Genomic DNA, 17,973 nt, shown 5'->3' with positions numbered 1-17,973 from the left:
CCTGGGTTCAAGTGATTCTCCTGCCTCAGCCTCCCGAGTAGCTGGGACTACAGGCGCATACCCCAGTGCCTAGCTAATTTTTGTATTTTTAGTAGAGATGGGGGTTTTACCATGTTGGCCAGGCTGATCTCGAACTCCTGACCTCATGATCCGCCCGCCTCGGCCTCCCAAAGTGCTGGGATTACAGGTGTGAGCCACTGCACCTGGCCTATAATGGTTATTATTTTGATTAATAAAGATATATTTGAGCCTAGTTATAATGATTTAAAATTCACCCTCCAAAACCGCAATTACGTTTGCACCAACCTATAAAAGAAATTTTGAAAGAAATTTGCATCTATTCAATAGGTAAATAAAAGGATACCAGAAACTATTTTTCTTTTCTTTCTCCTTGAGATAGGGTCTTGCTCTGTTGTCCAGGCTGGAGTACAGTGTCATGATTACAGCTCACTGTCACCTTGCTCTCCCAGGCCCAAGTGATCTTCCTACCTCAGCCTCCAGAGTAGCTGGGACTATAGGCAAACGCCACCACTCCTGGCTAATTTTTGTATTTTTAGCAGAGACAGGGTTTTTTCATGTTGCTTAGGGAGGTCTTGAACTCCCAGGCTCAAGCGATCTACCCGCCACAGCCTCCCAAAGTGCTGGAATTACAGGTGCGCTGCTGCACCTAGTCAGCCTGAAACTATTTCTAAATTGAAAAAGATTTAGCAGCTTTCTCCCTGTCCCCTCCAACTGCTTCTCCCTATCCTTCTGGCTACTTCCCCACCCCACTCCTTTATTTGAACTCATTCCTTTCTGCTTGTTCCTTTGGCTCTCATGTATCTCTTAGGTAGAGACTTTTGGAATTTCACAATGCATACATTTCTTTCTCTAAAAAGAGGGAAAGGTATTTAAATGTAGAACAGATATGCAAACAGAACAAGAATAAAACTACTGAGATTGTTAAAATGCCGATCCAACAAATTTTTTCTAAACTGGGACTGATAAATGCCACTTATGATTTCCTGCAACCTTTCCTGGACCTTTTGTGATCTTAGTCTTTCACTGACAATGGTAAAATACATTCAGCCGCCCCCATTAAAATGGAACACTTAATTGAAAAATTAGAAATCTAAAAGAGAAAGAACTATACAAGTGTTTATAAAAGTTAGGCTCTTAGATCAAACAGATCAAAATCTTGAGCTTGGAGCAGTAATATAAGGAATCTCTGTTCAATACAAAAGTTTTATTTTTTCTGCTATGCAGAGACCAACAAAAAAAAAACAAAAACAAAAACAAACAACAACAACAAAAAAAGCTGAAAGGAGAGAGAGAGAGAGAGCGAGAGAGAAACTGCTCTAATCTTTCCTGTCCACATTTGTTAATCAAGCAAACCAGACTGGAAAATGAAAGATAGATGTGTTACTAATTCAAGGATAATTGGGGATTTTATTTTTCTTATTCAATTCAGCCAGTCCTAGCCAAAATCTAAATATTAAAAATGTAACCTTGGCTGGGCGCAGTGGCTCATATCTGTAATCCCAGCACTTTGGGAGGCCAAGGTGGGAGGATCACGAGGTCAGGAGATCAATACCATCCTGGCGAACACGCTGAAACCCCATCTCTACTAAAAATACAAAAAATTAGCTGGGCATGGTGGCAGGCACCTATAGTCCCAGCTACTTGGGAGGCTGAGGCAGGAGAATGGCATGAACCCAGGAGGCGGAGCTTGCAGTGAGCTGAGATCACGCCACTGCACTCCAGCCTGGGCGACAGAGTGAGATTCTGTCTCAAAAAAAAAAAAAAAAAAAAAAAAAAACTTAAACTCATTTGAAACTGAAAAAAAGGGTAAAATTGATTTTACAAAAATCAAACTGCCGACCAGGCGTGGTGGCTCGTGCCTTTCTAGCACTTTGCGAAGCAAAGACATGAGGATCATTTGAGGCAGGGAGTTCAAGACAAGTCAGGGTAACATAGTGAGACCCTCATCTCAATGAAAATAAAAATAAAAATAAATTAGCCAGGTGTGGTGGCATGTGCCTGTAGCACTAGGTACTTGGGAGGAGGCTGAGGTGGGAGGATTGGTTGAGCCAAGTAGTTCAGGGCTGCAGTGAGGTATGATGATGCCACAGCACTCCAGCCTGGGTGCCAGAGTGAGACACTCTCACCAAAAAACTAAAATCAAACTGCCACAAAAACTTATTTGCCTGAAATTTTGGTCCACAGTCTTCATTAGATTATCTGTAAGGTCAATTAAATTTTAGCCATGTAAACAGATTCCAATTTTGTCAGAAATATAATTTGGATCCAATTGTCTTTTATAAGCCAATGACTTTTTATTACTATCTCATGACTAAAATTCTAAAATGAAAGTTGTGAAATCTTTGTGTGTGTGTGTGTAGGTGTGTGTGTGGGTGTGTTCAGATGTATTTATACATATATACATGTATTATATGTATTATATGCTGTGTCTACATGGTAAAATCTGGCATAGTTGACCAGAAATCTCCTAAGGAGAAATGAATGCTCATATAAAATATATAGTAATTAACCCTCATGGCTTTTAGTTTATGTGGAATGAGTAAAGCATTAATAAATAAGATGATTTTAAAATTATTGGTAAAATAAAAATAGAAATGTCTTCAGAATTGTCAGCATACACTTTGCCTGGGTTTACTGGTCAGACAGTTTTATATCTTTCTCTGTTAGATATCTGAAGCTGTCATGGTTTAACACAAAGGTTATAAAATTATAAACTCAGCCTAAAACAGAATGATCTTTGTGTAATTTTGTGACAAGACTAATTTAATGTTGTTGATTTAATAAAAACAGCCCTATCTTCTGGCTTATCAGCAAAATGCCAATATACTTAACTTTAAGGCTCTTATTTAAGTGAACACCTGATAGTCACAGGCTATAAAAATGGATAACATGTTGGTGGGATTGTAAACTAGTTCAACCATTATGGAAAACAGTATGGCGATTCCTCAAGGATCTAGAACTAGATGTACCATATGACCCAGCCATCCCACTACTGGGTATATACCCAAAGGATTATAAATTATGCTACTACAAAGACACATGCACACGTATGTTTATTGCGGCACTATTCACAATAGCAAAGACTTGGAATCAACCCAAATGTCCATCAGTGACAGACTGGATTAAGAAAATGTGGCACATATACACCATGGAATACTATGCAGCCATAAAAAGGGATGAGTTTGCGTCCTTTGTAGAGACATGGATGCAGCTGGAAACCATCATTCTTAGCAAATTATCACAAGAGGAGAAAACCAAACACCGCATGTTCTCACTCATAGGTGGGAACTGAACAATGAGCTCACTTGGACTCGGGAAGGGGAACATCACACACTGGGGCCTATCATGGGGAGGGGGAGGGGGGAGGGATTGCATTGGGGAGTTATACCTGATATAAATGATGAATTGATGGGTGCTGACGAGTTGATGGGTGCAGCACACCAACATGGCACATGTATACATATGTAACCTGCACGTTATGCACATGTACCCTAGAACTTAAAGTATAATAAAAAAAAAAAAAAAAAAGAAAACAAAACAAACAAACAAAAAAAATGGATAACAAGGAAATAATTTGATACCATAACTAACTTTGTCTAGTATTTCAGTTTTCAGAAATAATCTAGGTTATCTGCTAAAATAAATAAATTAGGTAAATGAAATAAATTTCCATAAATGAACTTTTAATGTAATTTGATATCTTAAAGTTGTGTTAAATTAATATATACTAATTAAATCTGAGTCATTATCAAATAAGATTTTAAAATTATGTTATAGGGAAACATGTTTCTAAAAATTACAAAATGATTCTCATGATAAGTATTGATATATTGAAAATGAACCAGGTAGGTAAAAAAAGAAAAGAAATTAAAAGTAAAATACTGATATGTGACAGACAATTCAAGATCTTGCTTCCTAGGTTTCACTAAATTTAAGAGTTAAAAATTGTAATCAATATATAGAATTCTGTATACAAAGAGTGCATATATATTCAAAATGTATTTTTGATAGAAAAAAATTATAAGAAAGTCACAAAGTGGCTGGGCAAGGTGGCTTATACCTGTAATCCCAGCACTTTGGGAGGCTGAGGCAGATGGATCATGAGGTCAAGAGATTGAGACCATCCTGGCCAACATGGTGAAACCCCATCTCTACTAAAAATACAAAAATAAGCTGGGCATGGTGGTACATGCCTGTAATCCCAGCTACTGGGGAGGCTGAGGCAGGAGAATTGCTTGAACCCGGGTGGTAGAGGTTGCAGTGAGCTGAGATTGTGCCACTGCACTCCAGCCTGGCAACAGAGTGAGACTGCATCTCAAAAAAGAAAAAAAAAGAAAGAAAGAAAGGGATAAAGTTGTGTTCTTTATTGAGAAAAAAATAATTTTGTCCAATTTGTAGGTTAATTAAACATTGTTTCAAAATATAGAACAGACAGGAAAGAACCAGTTAAGCAGGAGAGTGATATGTGAAGAAAGTATAGATATGAAGATGTGTTTTTGGTAAGAAAGGTTAAAAAGAAAAGATAATAATTTTACATGAGAAAAAACTATATGGTAAATTTGTGTCATAAAGTAAAATTTAAGAGAGCAACAGTAAAGGACAAAGCAGAAATTCCAAGCATATTGTCAATGGTACATATTGTCAGAGTACTTTGTGATGAGGTTTGTGAAAAGAAAATTTATGAAAGGAAATTTACATTTGATCAAGTTGGCTATAATTAAAAGGAAATTACTTATAAGTCTTTCTAAAGATTGAGGTTTGATATTAAATTATACTAATACAAAACTAAAATTTTGGTTCCCTGTGTTAGAATAACAAGTTTTTCATCAAGTATCGATTTGCTTTCAGTAAAATTCAGAGGTTCTGAATTTTTAATTGTGAAATCTGTATCTTTTTAAAACTTTTCAGACTTGTATCTCAGAAGTTCAACTTTCACTGTACCTTGCTGCATGTGACTTGCAGGTCACATGTCATTGCCTTCTGTTTTTTTTATCCCTGGGAAAGGTACATCTTTTTGCTTGGCTGGGATGGTAACTTTCTCTTTCAATGTTTTTGTCAATTCCTATAACTTTTGTTCTGGTTCTAACACTGATGTTAGATGGCCTAACACTAAAATGTTTTATCTTGAAGGTGTAGAAAAGCAATGTTTTCCTTCAGTATAACTTGATTCTGTATAACCAGGAAACATTCATGTTGTTACTAAGAGTCCCTACTTTGTGTCCCTACTCAAGGTACTAGTTTTCTTGTTTACATTTCTCGATAATAAATTGTATATCATAATCCTGGACAAACTCTTCCTCTGTCTGCTTAAATTCAAGTACCTTTTTCATCAGGTTTGACTTCTAGGTTATCTAACTGGGCTTCTCATGAGAAAAAGCAATTATACAACAGAAGGTTTTTCTTTTCCTTTTTGGTAACAGATCTAAAAAAAAAAAAGATTTTACATTTTATCAAGATAATCCTTGTGTTGTCTTTATTAGGATTTTGGTTACTTAGGAAAACTGAGCTTTAAATGGGTTAAGGTTTTCACAATCATGTAACTTCTATATAGCTTTTGAAGTTTTATGATTATCACTCTGGTTAAATGAGTAACTATTATTTAACAGTGACCTGTGATTCTGTTTTATTTTTCAGATTTTTGTTTTTGTTTTTGTTTTGAGACAGGATCTTGCTCTGTTGCCTAGGCTGGAGTGCGGTTGTGTGATCGTAGTTCACTGTAAACTAGGCTCAAGTGATCCTCCCATCTCAGCCTCCTGAATAGCTGGGACTACTGATGCATGCCAGAACATCCAGCTAATTAAATTTTTTTTTTTTTTTTCATTTTTTGTTTTAGAGATAAAGTCTTGCTCTGTTGCCCAAACTGGAATGAAGTGGTGCAATCACAACTTGCTGTAATTTTGAACTCTGGGGCTCAAGCAATCCTTGGTCTCCTGAGTAGCTAGGACTACAGGTGTGTGTCACCATAACCAGTTCATTTTTCATTTTTATTTGTAGATACCAGGTCTCCCTATGTTGCCCAGGCTGGTCTTGAACTTCTGGCCTCAAGCAATCATCTGCCTTGACCTCTCAACCTGCTGGGACTACAGGTTTGCGCTACCATGCTGTAAAAACTTTTCATGGAGATGAGATTTTGCTAATGTAGCCCAGGCTGGTCTTAAACACCCGGCCTCAAGCAATCCTCCCACCTCAGCCTCCCAAAGCACTGGGATTACTGGCCTGAGCCACTGTAGCCAGCCCATGATTCTCTTTTGATCAAATGTTTCAAATCTTTTGATGTCTTTGGCAGATTTCACCAGGATCGAAATTCTAAAGTATGTTTTTTTGGCTTAAAATTAACTTTGGGATATTCTAGTTGGGCCTCTGGAAACATCAAAGAATGTATCTCTCATTTTGTAGAGATATTAAATTATTTGGTAAATTGTATGGTAGGCATTGTCAAATAATAGTATTAGATCTTCTCTCAGTTACATTTATGGGTATGTTATTGATATAAGTGTTTCGAAAATCATACAAATTAATAAAAATATAATATTTTATCAGTCATAATTTTACTATGATTTTTGATTGCTATGTTAAAGTTACATTTGTATGAATATGTTATTAATTTAAATATTCTAAAAAGTATATAAAAGTTATAAAATTCTGATGATCCTGCTGTTACATTATCAGTCATAATTCTTGTTGCATCTACTAGATATCTTAAATGCTACATGTAATAGCAATAACTAAATTTCCTGGTCAATTGGAACTTTCATCAGATCTTAATCATGTCTATTCTAAGTTTTTATCATCCACAGCTGTTGTTTTGAATTCTTCTCTAAAAGCATTTGCAATCAGCTGTATTCCAAAATTGCTTTTCATGGAAAAGACTAACAAGTACTCTTGAACACTGATTTCTGATAACTTTAGGACAAATGGGCTAAATAAAAACTCCCAGAATTCTAATAAAAGACTGACTCATTCATGAGGATTGCTACGTCAACATCAAGCAGAACAAGAAATACAAGGGACTGAACTGATGGGAGCACTAAAATGATTACATAAATTTTTGTTTGAAATATTGCTGATTCTTTTTGTATTTTGTTTTCCAAAGTCAACACTTCCACAGTACATCTCACTACAAAGACATTCCCCAAGGTTAGTGGGTGACCCAAAGCCAATCAGCCCACTCTGTGATTAGCCCACCGTAGTCCTATCTTTTGGTGTTGAGTGTTCCCACAACCTTCAAGGTTTCAAACCTTCCTTTTTCTCTAAGCCCCCTGCAGTAACAACCACTCACTGCAACCACTGGCTGCCACTTCCAAAACTGCAGCTTTTGCCAGTAACTTGTCACCCATTACACATACAAAAGTCAGGTTTTCTCTTACAATACAAAGTAATCCCTGGTACCCCAAAAGCCAAAGAGAGCAGGTACCACTTTTAATTGCTCTTTTTTTTTTTTGAGACTGGGTTGCGCTTTTTTACCCAGGCTGGAGTGCAGTGGCATTATCTTGGTTCACCGCAACCTCCTCCTTCCGGGTTCAAGTGGTTCTCCTGCCTCAGCCTCCTGAGTATCTGGGATTACAGATGTATGCCACTACACCCAGCTAATTTTTTGTATTTTTAGTAGACATAGGGTTTCACCATGTTGGCCAGGCTGGTCTTAAATCCCTGACCTCAAGTGATCCGCCTGCCTCGGCTTCCCAAAGTGCCAGGATTACAGGTGTGAGCCACCGTGCCCAGCCTTTAATTCCTCTTATAACTCTTCATTATTTAACAATTTGGCTTCCTCTATGACAATATAAACTGCAATTTATAAATTAATAGGATCAGATTTCAAAAAAATTCTTGAACCTAATAATTCAATCTTATCTTTTAATTCTAAATACATTTTCCCTTTTTTTTTCTTTGAGAGAAGGAGCTGTGAATATTATATAATCTACAATCCTTTTTGTAATGTCCAGGATTTTTGCAGTAATTGCAAAGCAGAGGATTAGATTGGTTTTGGAACTTACTAGGTTAGACAATTGTTTTAGTTGCAAGCTCATGATCGTTTTAGCTTTTCCTCTTTGTTTGACTTTTTCTTTTTCTTCCTTAGGTAGAGTATGGGATATTTGATCAGCAAAATTAACTAGCTCATGAGTTTGAGAGGCAGTCCAACTGGGGCATTATCTCTTTGTTACAAATGCCAGTTCTTCATCTGATCCATTTACTAAGTTTTAGTTAAGGAGAACATCATTTTGGTAAGTTAGCATACATTTATTCTGATAGGTCTGAATATTGTTTAAATGTTTTTTTTTTTTTTTTCACACTCTCATAGTATAACATTACAGGCTCATCAAGATTTTGTTGGTATTGTTATATTTTGTTCCGATTAACTACTTTTGGAAAACGAAGGGGATAGGATTTAGCAAAGCTTTGGCAGTATTGCAGGCCCATTCATGATCTGCTTCAGAAAATTTATGGAAGTCCTTTAAACAATTTCTCCAATTTGCCTTTGCTATCTAATCTTTGGCTTTACTTTCTGACACTAACATGCGAATCACTTGGTATAAACCAGATAATCTGGGATTATAAGCTCAAACATTTAAATCACATTTTCTAGCAAATTCAGTGGGGTCCTGAAGAGGATCTGGGAATTTTTAAATTATGCCTTTAAGTTCTACTTTTGACCATGGTTGATATATCAAGTCAGGTTCTCCTCTAATGGACACAAGGTATTTCCAAAATGGAGCCAGAACAGCAGAAGGAGGAAGAAGAGGAAGAGGAGGTAAATCTGGACAAGGAAGTTCTGTCAAAAGAGAAGGAGGAGGCCAGCTCACACCTGTAATCCCAGCACTTTGGGAGGCCAAGGCAGGCAGTTCACTTGAGGCCAGGAGTTTGAGACCAGCCTGGCCAACATGGCGAAACCCTGTCTTTACTAAAAACTACAAAAATTAGTCGAGCATGACGCATGCCTGTAATCCCAGCTACTCGTGAGGCTGAGGCAGGAGATGTGATTCAACCTGAGGGTAGGGGTGTGTGTGTGGAGGTTGTAGTGAGCTGAGATCATGCCACTGCACTCCAGGCTGGGCGACAGAATGAGACTCCATCTCAAAAAAAAAAAAAAAAAAAAAAAGAAAGAGAAACAGGAGCTGAAGGAGGGGGAAAATTTTAGCAGTATTTTTAAATTCACAAATTGTTTTGTACTTTTGTCTTACTCTTGCAGAGAAATGGCTTTATCACAACCTCTTTTAGAGGTTTCTAAGTACCATTGAAAATAGCTCCCAGTTATTTTCTTTTCTTTTAGAGCCGACTTTTACTAATGGATCATGCAGATAGACTAGTTTAGGTGTTTCAAAGGTACCCCATTTTGGCCATTGTAACTTGCGGTCATCTTGAGTAATATGAGATCCATTTTTCTAGATATTTGCATGAGGAGGTGCTGTGAGTGTTAAACATGAATCCAGCTGGTGTTTCTAGTGGTGGATCTCTACTTCAGGAGGAAGACTCAGTTATAGAAGTAAGGTTACCCATAACTAAGACTTTCCTTTTGAATGGCCAAAAAGACCTAGCAGGAGGAATTTTGATCACTCAAGAAGAAAAGTTTAAATTTGTCAATTGAACTGAGCTTCACAATCTGGCCAGTTTTAAAGACTTTCCTTTTTCAGTGATAAACTGGTATTTCCTGACCAAAATTCTGAATGAGAGAAAAGTTTGAAAAGCTCTAAGGTGTAATTCAAATAAGACCTTAATATCAGAGAAAAAGTGAAACTTAAAAATCTGTGATCACCAAAATCACTAAAGAACAACAAATGAAACTCCTACCGAACAGTAGAGTTTCGATTTCAGCCCTATCAATTTAGGAATGTGTATAGGCTCAAATAATGTCTCAATCCTCAAGCAAGCCAGGAAGATTCAAACTTGAGAGGGGCCTTTCCAGGGATCATTGTTGACTCCAGAAGGTTGGATAAAGTACTGGCACCAGGTCTTCAGTTGTCAGTGAAGTGACAGTGATCACTGGAGGTCTGCTTCAAGTCCCGTTTGGGTCACCAAAATGTCAACCTTAAATAATGAGATACAGAAAATATGATTAAGCATAGAGTTTATTTGAGCTCAAAGTTTGAAGATGACCACCCAAAAGCATTCAAGTTTCCCTGAACACACACTTCTATTTGCTGTAATTAGAAATAGTTTAAACATTTAAAAAAATAATTAGAGACAGGGTCTTGCTGGGCCTGAACTCCTGGCCTCGAGCAATCCTCCTGACTCAGCTTCCCAAAGTGTTGGGGTTTTAGGCATGAGCCACTGCACCCAGCCTTACCAGTGGGTTTTAAAGGCAAAAAAGAGGCCGGGCGCGGTGGCTCAAGCCTGTAATCCCAGCACTTTGGGAGGCCGAGACGGGCGGATCACGAGGTCTGAAAAATCGAGACCATCCTGGCTAACACTGTGAAACCCCGTCTCTACTAAAAAATACAAAAAACTAGCCGGGCGACGTGGCGGGCGCCTGTAGTCCCAGCTACTCCGGAGGCTGAGGCGGGAGAATGGCGTAAACCCGGGAGGCGGAGCTTGCAGTGAGCTGAGATCCGGCCACTGCACTCCAGCCCGGGAGACAGAGCGAGACTCCATCTCAAAAAAAATAAAAAATAAAAAAATAAAAAAATAAAAAAGAGGCAATTCCTAAATTGTTTACCAAGATTTTACATTAAAATGACATAAGTTATTGATTGGCTACACATTGTTCTTTGTATCACAAATTTCAGGAACATGAAGGTAATGGGCGAGGCAGCTAGTCAAGAACAAAATGCCTTTAAACAATTGACTGGGTGCCGGGGGCATGACTGAAGCTCCATGCTCATGTCTCTCTGGACCTGATACATTTTGCACACCTCACAGAGATCGGATCGCTCTGAGCTGTTTCTCTTTTTCTCAGGGATTATAGTATTTTTCTCATAGGGGTTTCATAAAGATTAAACAAGAAATAGCAAATTGCATATAGTGTCTAGTACAGAGTAAGTGTTCAATAACAGTTATGATGAAATGGTTGCAGTAATTGAGAAGAGAAAGGAGAAATAGGAGAGAGGAGTAAAATTCCTTAAGAAGGTAAAGATGTATGCCCTCCTAAGCGCAGGTAGTGGAATTAACTCTGCATTCACCAGGGAATAGGAAACTTTTCCCTTCACCCTTTAGGGTTCACTGAAAACTGACAAAAGGCAGATTCATAGGAGAAAAGGCATACACAATTTTATTTTCATGTGAATAGCATGGGGGAATCACAGAATGGTGACCCAACAATGCACTATTATACAGAAGCTTACGTACCTGTTTTCAGAGGGGAGAGATGTACTGACTTGGGAGGTAGGAGGCAGATGATATAGAAAGGCGAAGGACAGGTCGGGCACAGTGGCTCACGCCTGTAATCCCAGCACTTTGGGAGGCCGAGGTGGGCGGATCACCTGAAGTCAGGAGTTTGAGACCAGCCTGGCCAACAGGGTGAAACCCTGACTCTACTCAAAATACAAAAATTAGCTGGGTATGGTGGTGGGCGTCTGTAATCCCACCTACTCAGGAGGCTGAGACAAGAGAATCGCTTGAACCCAGGAGGTGGAGGTTGTAATGAGCCGAGATCACACCACTGCACTCCAGCCTGGGCAACAGAGCGAGACTCCATCTCAAAAAAAGAACAGAGCTGCACAGAAACAAAGTCTGTCTTATTATGTAGATAAAGTCCCTGGGAAATCTCTCGGTGCTGCTCTCAGAAGAACAGATGAAAAGTCTGTCTGGGTGTGGGGATGACCCCCAGTCTCTTCTCTTCTCTGGTGGTTGATCTTTTCTGGTTATTTGATGAGATTCCTAGGGAGGGAGTCTTAAGACAATTGTATTCAAACTTTCTTCTTCAGATAAGAAATTCTAGAAAGAGTCTTTCTTATTTATTTATTTATTTTTATTTTTTTGAGACAGAGTCTCCCTCCGTTGCCCAGGCTGGAGTGCAGTGGCAGGATCCTGGCTCATTGCAACCTCCCTCTCCCAGGTTCAAGCGATTCTCCTGCCTCAGCCTCCCGAGTAGCTGGGATTACAGGCACCCACTACCACCATGTCTGGCTAATTTTGGTATTTTTAGTAGAGACACGGTTTCACCATATTGGCCAGGCTGCTCTCGAACTCCTGACCTCAGATGAGCCGCCCACCTAGGCCTCCCAAAGTGTTGGGATTACAGGTGCGAGCCACCATGCCTGGCCAAGAGTCTTTCTTAGGGTGCTTCTGGAAACAGGATCAGAGAGACAGGAAGGTGGGAGAAGGGGCATAGAGAAAGACCTTTCTTCTCAGGCTTATTTTTGAGGATTTTCAAAAGCACTCAGCATGGCTATATTTGGAGAATCATTTCTGTGCCCCAATACAGGGAAGAAAAGGGAGAAACACACTAGATATGGATTTTTAAAAAAAATTTTGCCGGGCGCGGTGGCTCAAGCCTGTAATCCCAGCACTTTGGGAGGCCGAGACGGGAGGATCACGAGGTCAGGAGATCGAGACCATCCTGGCTAACACGGTGAAACCCCGTCTCTACTAAAAATACAAAAAACTAGCCGGGCGAGGTGGCGGGCGCCTGCAGTCCCAGCTACTCGGGAGGCTGAGGCAGGAGAATGGCGTAAACCCGGGAGGTGGAGCTTGCAGTGAGCTGAGATCCGGCCACAGCATTCCAGCTCGGGCGACAAAGCAAGACTCCGTCTCAAAAAAAAAAAAAAAAAAAATTTATTTTTTGAGATGGGGTCTTACTTTGTCACCCAGGCTGGAGTGCAGTGACACAATCATGGCTCACTGCAGCCTTGACCTCCTGGGCTCAAGTGATCCTCCCACCTCAGCCTCCCAAGTAGCTGAGACCACAGGTGTGTACCACCACATCTGGCTAAATTATTTTTATTTTTTTGTAGAGATGGGGCCTCCTTATATTGCTCATGCTGGTCTCAAACTCCTGGGCTCAAGTGTTCCTCCTGCTTTGGCCTCCAAAGTGTTGGGATTACAGACGTGAGCCACTGCACGTGGCCTAGATCTAGAATCTAAAGCACTTGGCAACTTGAGAATAAGAAAGAGCAGTCAAAGTTGATTATAAAATTTTGAGGCAAGCTGGGTGTGGTTGCACGTGAGTAGTTGGAACCTGTAATTCCAGCTATTCAAGAGAGCACCTTGAGTAGGTGGAACCTGTAGTAATTCCAGCTACTCAAGAGGCTGGAATATCCAAATTCCAGATAAGAAATTCCAGAAAGAGCCTTTCTTATTTATTTATATTTATTTATTTATTTATTTTTATTTTATATGTATATATATTTGATGCTACCTACAAGAGTGGTGTCAATAACAAAAACAGAGAAGTAGTTTTCTCTAATTTTTTGGACTACTCTGATGGGAAGATAATAAATTTTATTTCAAGTGTTAAAGTAGGAAATGCTTACAAGACATCCAGATGGAGATATTAAACAATGAGAATGAAGGCCAGAAGAGATCAAAAAAGGACTTGAAACTGGAGACAGATTTGAAATCATCTACTGGTGTTAATAATGACACTGTAGGAGCAAGAGAATTTATTAATTTTGTATTGCTAGTGTATTCTGTACATGGTCTTGCACATAGTAGGTGTTCAATGAACATGTTTTATTGTTGTCATTGAAAAAGAAAACAGAATTATCTAGATAATCTACATTTAGGAGAAGAATGAGGACTTGATTGAGGACACAAAGGATGACCAAGAAGGGGTGCAGGAGAAAACCCAGAATTCTGCAGTGTCTTGGTGATGCAAGTGTCAGAGCATTTGAACCAGAGCTACTCCATCTTGAGTGAGGGCTAAGAAAAGTGAGGCTGGGACTTGTTGGTCTGCATTCCCAGGAGGGTAGGTATTCCTAGGCGCTACATTAACAGAACAGATTAATAACGTTTACTAAGCAGACCCAGACTCAGGAATGTCCTGATACGTTGAAAACAAAAGCACTCCTAATTTTGCTTTAAAGATAAATAATATCAATTCTTGCAAAATACAGTGATTAAGAAAATCAATTTTTTAAATCACAAACCCTTCTAGCAGAGCAAATCTCCCCGTGTGTGTTTTTTTTTTGTTGTTGTTGTTATCCTATATATAAATAAGCATTGTACCTAGGGGTGGGCACGTTCCTCCTCTTACTTTCAGAAACGCTCTACTCTGTCTATAGAGTAGCTATTCTTTCACCACTTTACTTCCTTAATAAACTTGCTTTTGCTTTGCACTGGCACTGTGGACTGGCCCCAAATTCTTTCTTCAGTGAGATCCAAGAACCCTCTCCTGGGGTCTGGATCAGGAGCTCTTTCTGGTAACATAAGAGAAATTCATGAAGGAGAGGGTGGTCTACAGTGTGAAATGCCAATGAGAGATTAAGGACTCTGCGGACTGAGAAACTTTTTGGAATTGGCCAATTCTTAAAAATATAAGCTCCATGAGGGCAGATGTTTGTTTAGAGGCAGGATCTTACTTATTGCCCAGATTGGAGGGCAGTGGCTATTCACAGGCACAATCACAGTGCACTGCAGCCTCAAATCCCTAGGCTCAAGTGATGCTCTTGTCTCAGCCTCAGAAGTAGCTGGAACTACAGACATGTGCCTGGGCTTCTGCTGAGAGCAGATGTTTTTGACTGTTAGAAGACTGTCTGTAACATTGTAGGTGCTCAACAATAAATACTGTGAACAAAAATTTTCTGAAAAGGAATTTAGAAGAAAGAGAGTATTCCAATGAACAGTTTGCAAACTGGGGAGACACAGCCTTTGGCACAAAAGGAAGGTACATTCCAGAGAACAAAGGGAGGGGTTGTTTTTATACAGAAAGTACCTACCCAGGTTCCCATGCTCCTCCATTTATGCAAATGAAAGATGCAAACTTGCTTAGTTCTGATTGGTTGATGTTTGCTGAGTTTTGGTTGGTTGGCACAGGTTACAGCTTATTGGTTAGTTCAGGAGTATAAACAGGAACTGGCAGCTATGAAAGCTGCAAAGTTGGCCGGGCGCGGTGGCTCAAGCCTGTAATCCCAGCACTTTGGGAGGCCGAGACGGCCGGATCACGAGGTCAGGAGATCGAGACCATCCTGGCTAACATGGTGAAACCCCGTCTCTACTAAAAAATACAAAAAACTAGCCGGGCAAGGTGGCGGGCGCCTGTAGTCTCAGCTACTCAGGAGGCTGGGCAGGAGAATGGCATAAACCCGGGAGGCAGAGCTTGCAGTGAGCTGAGATCCGGCCACAGCACTCCAGCCTGGGTGACAGAGCGAGACTCCGTCTCAAAAAAAAAAAAAAAAGCTGCAAAGTTAAGCAAAAGCCTGTAAGGAACTCAGAGTACATGTGTGATCTCTAATCAGCAAATGGCCAATTGGCTCTGTTTTCAATTCAGGCCCAGTTAGACACTAAGGATTTATCTTGAAGGATTGGCTTTTTCAGGTTTCACAATGCAGAACAAATGAACTGATGATATTTCAGAAAACACTTTCAGAAAACTGTTGGGCACAGAAGCCAAATCTTAAGGAATAAATAGAGTTGCCACTTTCCTAAAAAATATCCTACTATTTCTCATCTGTTTTCCCCATGTAGTCAAAGTGATTTAATGCAGTTGTGTGATAATGGCTCACTGCAGCCTCGACCTCCCAGGCTCAAGCTATTATTCCACCTCAGCCTCTTAAGTAGCTGGGACTACAGGCATATACCACTATGTCTGGCTAATTTTTAAATTTTTTTGTAGAGACGGGGTCTCGCTATGTTGCCCAGGTTGGTTTTGAACTTCTGCGCTCAAGTGATCCTCCTGCCTTGGTTTCCCACAGAATTGGGATTATGGGTGTGAGCCACTGTGCCTGGCCAGAATGACTTTTAAAAAATTAAATCATCAGATCATGTAACTTGCCTTCTGAAAATGTTTCAGTGGATTCCCTTTGAACTTAAGATTTAAAAAAACGAAACAAATCCACACTGCCTGAGACCACGAACTCTGCACAACCTGGCCTATATTTTCAACTGTACTGCATACCACTTTACTTCTCCTGCACTACACTCCAGCCACGACCTTTAACCAGAGAAGAGAGACAAGTTCTCACCTTTCCCTTCTATTCCTTCGTCATACCAATCTTCTTCCTGCATTAGGATATTTGCATATGGTTCCCTTTGTTTAGAATATGCCATCCCATCCTTCTCATCCTCAGGTTTCTGTTCAATTGTCGTTATCACCTCCCCAAAGGGTTCTCATTCCTGTGTACTTGATTTAAAGTAGTCTTTCCCTCAGCCCTCATTGCTCTCAAGTGACCTTGCTTTGTTTCCCTCATAGGACTTGCTTTATGTCCCTCATAGGACTTCATACAGTTTGGAATTACCTTGTCTATTTGTTCATGCATTTATAATCTGTCTCCTCCCACTAGGATATAAACTATGTAAAGAGAGAGAACATGCAAACTGGGAGGAGAGTAACTGATGAATAAAATTTGAGGAAAAGCAAAAAGGGATGAGATGAAGAACTCAAAGTGAGGAATGAGAGTACCTTTCTTTCTCAGAAAGAAGAGCCAAGAACATGGAAGAGAGCAGAAACATTGGGGAGTCTGAGGTGGAACACGTTGTGTAACCTGACAAGTTATTTTCCCATCAGTCTTTAATTACATAGTTAAATTGGCTGTGGGAATAGCAGCAAACTATTTGATTTTAGGTTGCTAGCTGGCTCTGGAAGACATGCATGTGTATGCGGTGGAGAAAACCCTTTTCCAGGTTCTTTTCTCCTTGTCTTTACTAGGCTGAACAAGAAGAATCAGTGGCCATATTATATATGTAAAAAGGGCTTTGGGAACTGCAAAGGTCTTTACAGATGCGGTTACTGTTATTTTACTTTGTGCATGATTCTAAAGGAGGTATGCACTGTCTCAAGCGCCAGGAAGGAGCATACGGGTGGATGTCCATGATGGCTCCAAAGGGACTTCAGCATTTTTCCTGAGAAACAGTGAGTTCAGATTTACACAGTATTTGTTTTTTATCACAGGCTTTGAAATGACTAAGCATTAAATTCACATAACCCTGCTGTGAAACACATTATAATAATGTTATTATAACCCCATTTTCTGTTGAAAGATAGAAATAAGATTTGTTCCAGACTAAACAGGAAGTCAGTAATAAGATTAAAGTTACTGGTTAATCTAGGCTTTCTGATTGTGCATACATTACATCTTTTAAACACATAAGGTTCAGGATGACAACTACCAGCAGCATGATTGGTGTTCTTTTCTATTCCCTCCCTCTACCCTTACCCCCACAGTAGTGTAGACAACCAAGGTGATATGGTTTGGATTCGTGCCCCCCCACCCCAATCTCACGTTGAATTGTAACCCCCAGTGTTGGAGGAGGGGCCTGGTAGGAGGTGACTGGATCATGGGGACAGATTTTCCCCTTGCTGTTCTCATGATAATGAGTTCTTACGATCTGGTTGTTTAAAAGTGTGTAGCACCACTGGGCATGGTGACTCATGCCTGTAATCCCAGCACTTTGGGAGGCTGAGGCGGGTGGATCACTAGGTCAGGAGTTCGAGACCAGCCCAGCCAACATGGTAAAACCCTGTCTCTACTAAAAATACAAAAATTAGCTGGGCGTGGTGGTGCATGCCTGTAGTCTCAGCTACTCAGGAGGCTGGGGCAGGAGGATCGCTTGAACCCAGGAGGTGGAGGTTGCAGTGACTGAGATCATGCCACTGCACTACAGCCTGGGTGACAGAGTGAGGCTCCATCTCAAAAAAAAAAAAAAAAAGTATGCAGCACCTCCTCCTTCACTCTCTTCCTCCTGCTCCAGCCATGTAGGACGTGCCTGCTTCCCGTTTGCCTTCCACCATGATTGTAAGTTTCCTGAGGCCTCTCCAGCCATGCTTCCTGTATAGCCTGTAGAACTGTGAGCCAATTAAACTTATTTTCTTTATAAATTACCCAGTCTCAGGTAATTTTTTATAGCAATGTGAGAACAGAC

At 40.0% G+C, this 17,973-nt stretch overlaps 1 pseudogene; it reads right to left on the bottom strand.

Moving 5' to 3' along the window:
• Positions 1-16,923, bottom strand: part of LOC111540434 — an 18,868-nt pseudogene extending 1,945 nt beyond the window's left edge.
• Between the last annotated feature and the right edge of the window lie 1,050 nt (positions 16,924-17,973).

Source organism: Piliocolobus tephrosceles, chromosome X, assembly GCF_002776525.5.
Source record: "Piliocolobus tephrosceles isolate RC106 chromosome X, ASM277652v3, whole genome shotgun sequence".
Classification (NCBI taxonomy): Eukaryota; Metazoa; Chordata; class Mammalia; order Primates; family Cercopithecidae; genus Piliocolobus; species Piliocolobus tephrosceles.
The sequence above is the reverse complement of the archived record's forward strand: the minus strand, read 5'-3'. Positions and strand labels throughout refer to the sequence as shown.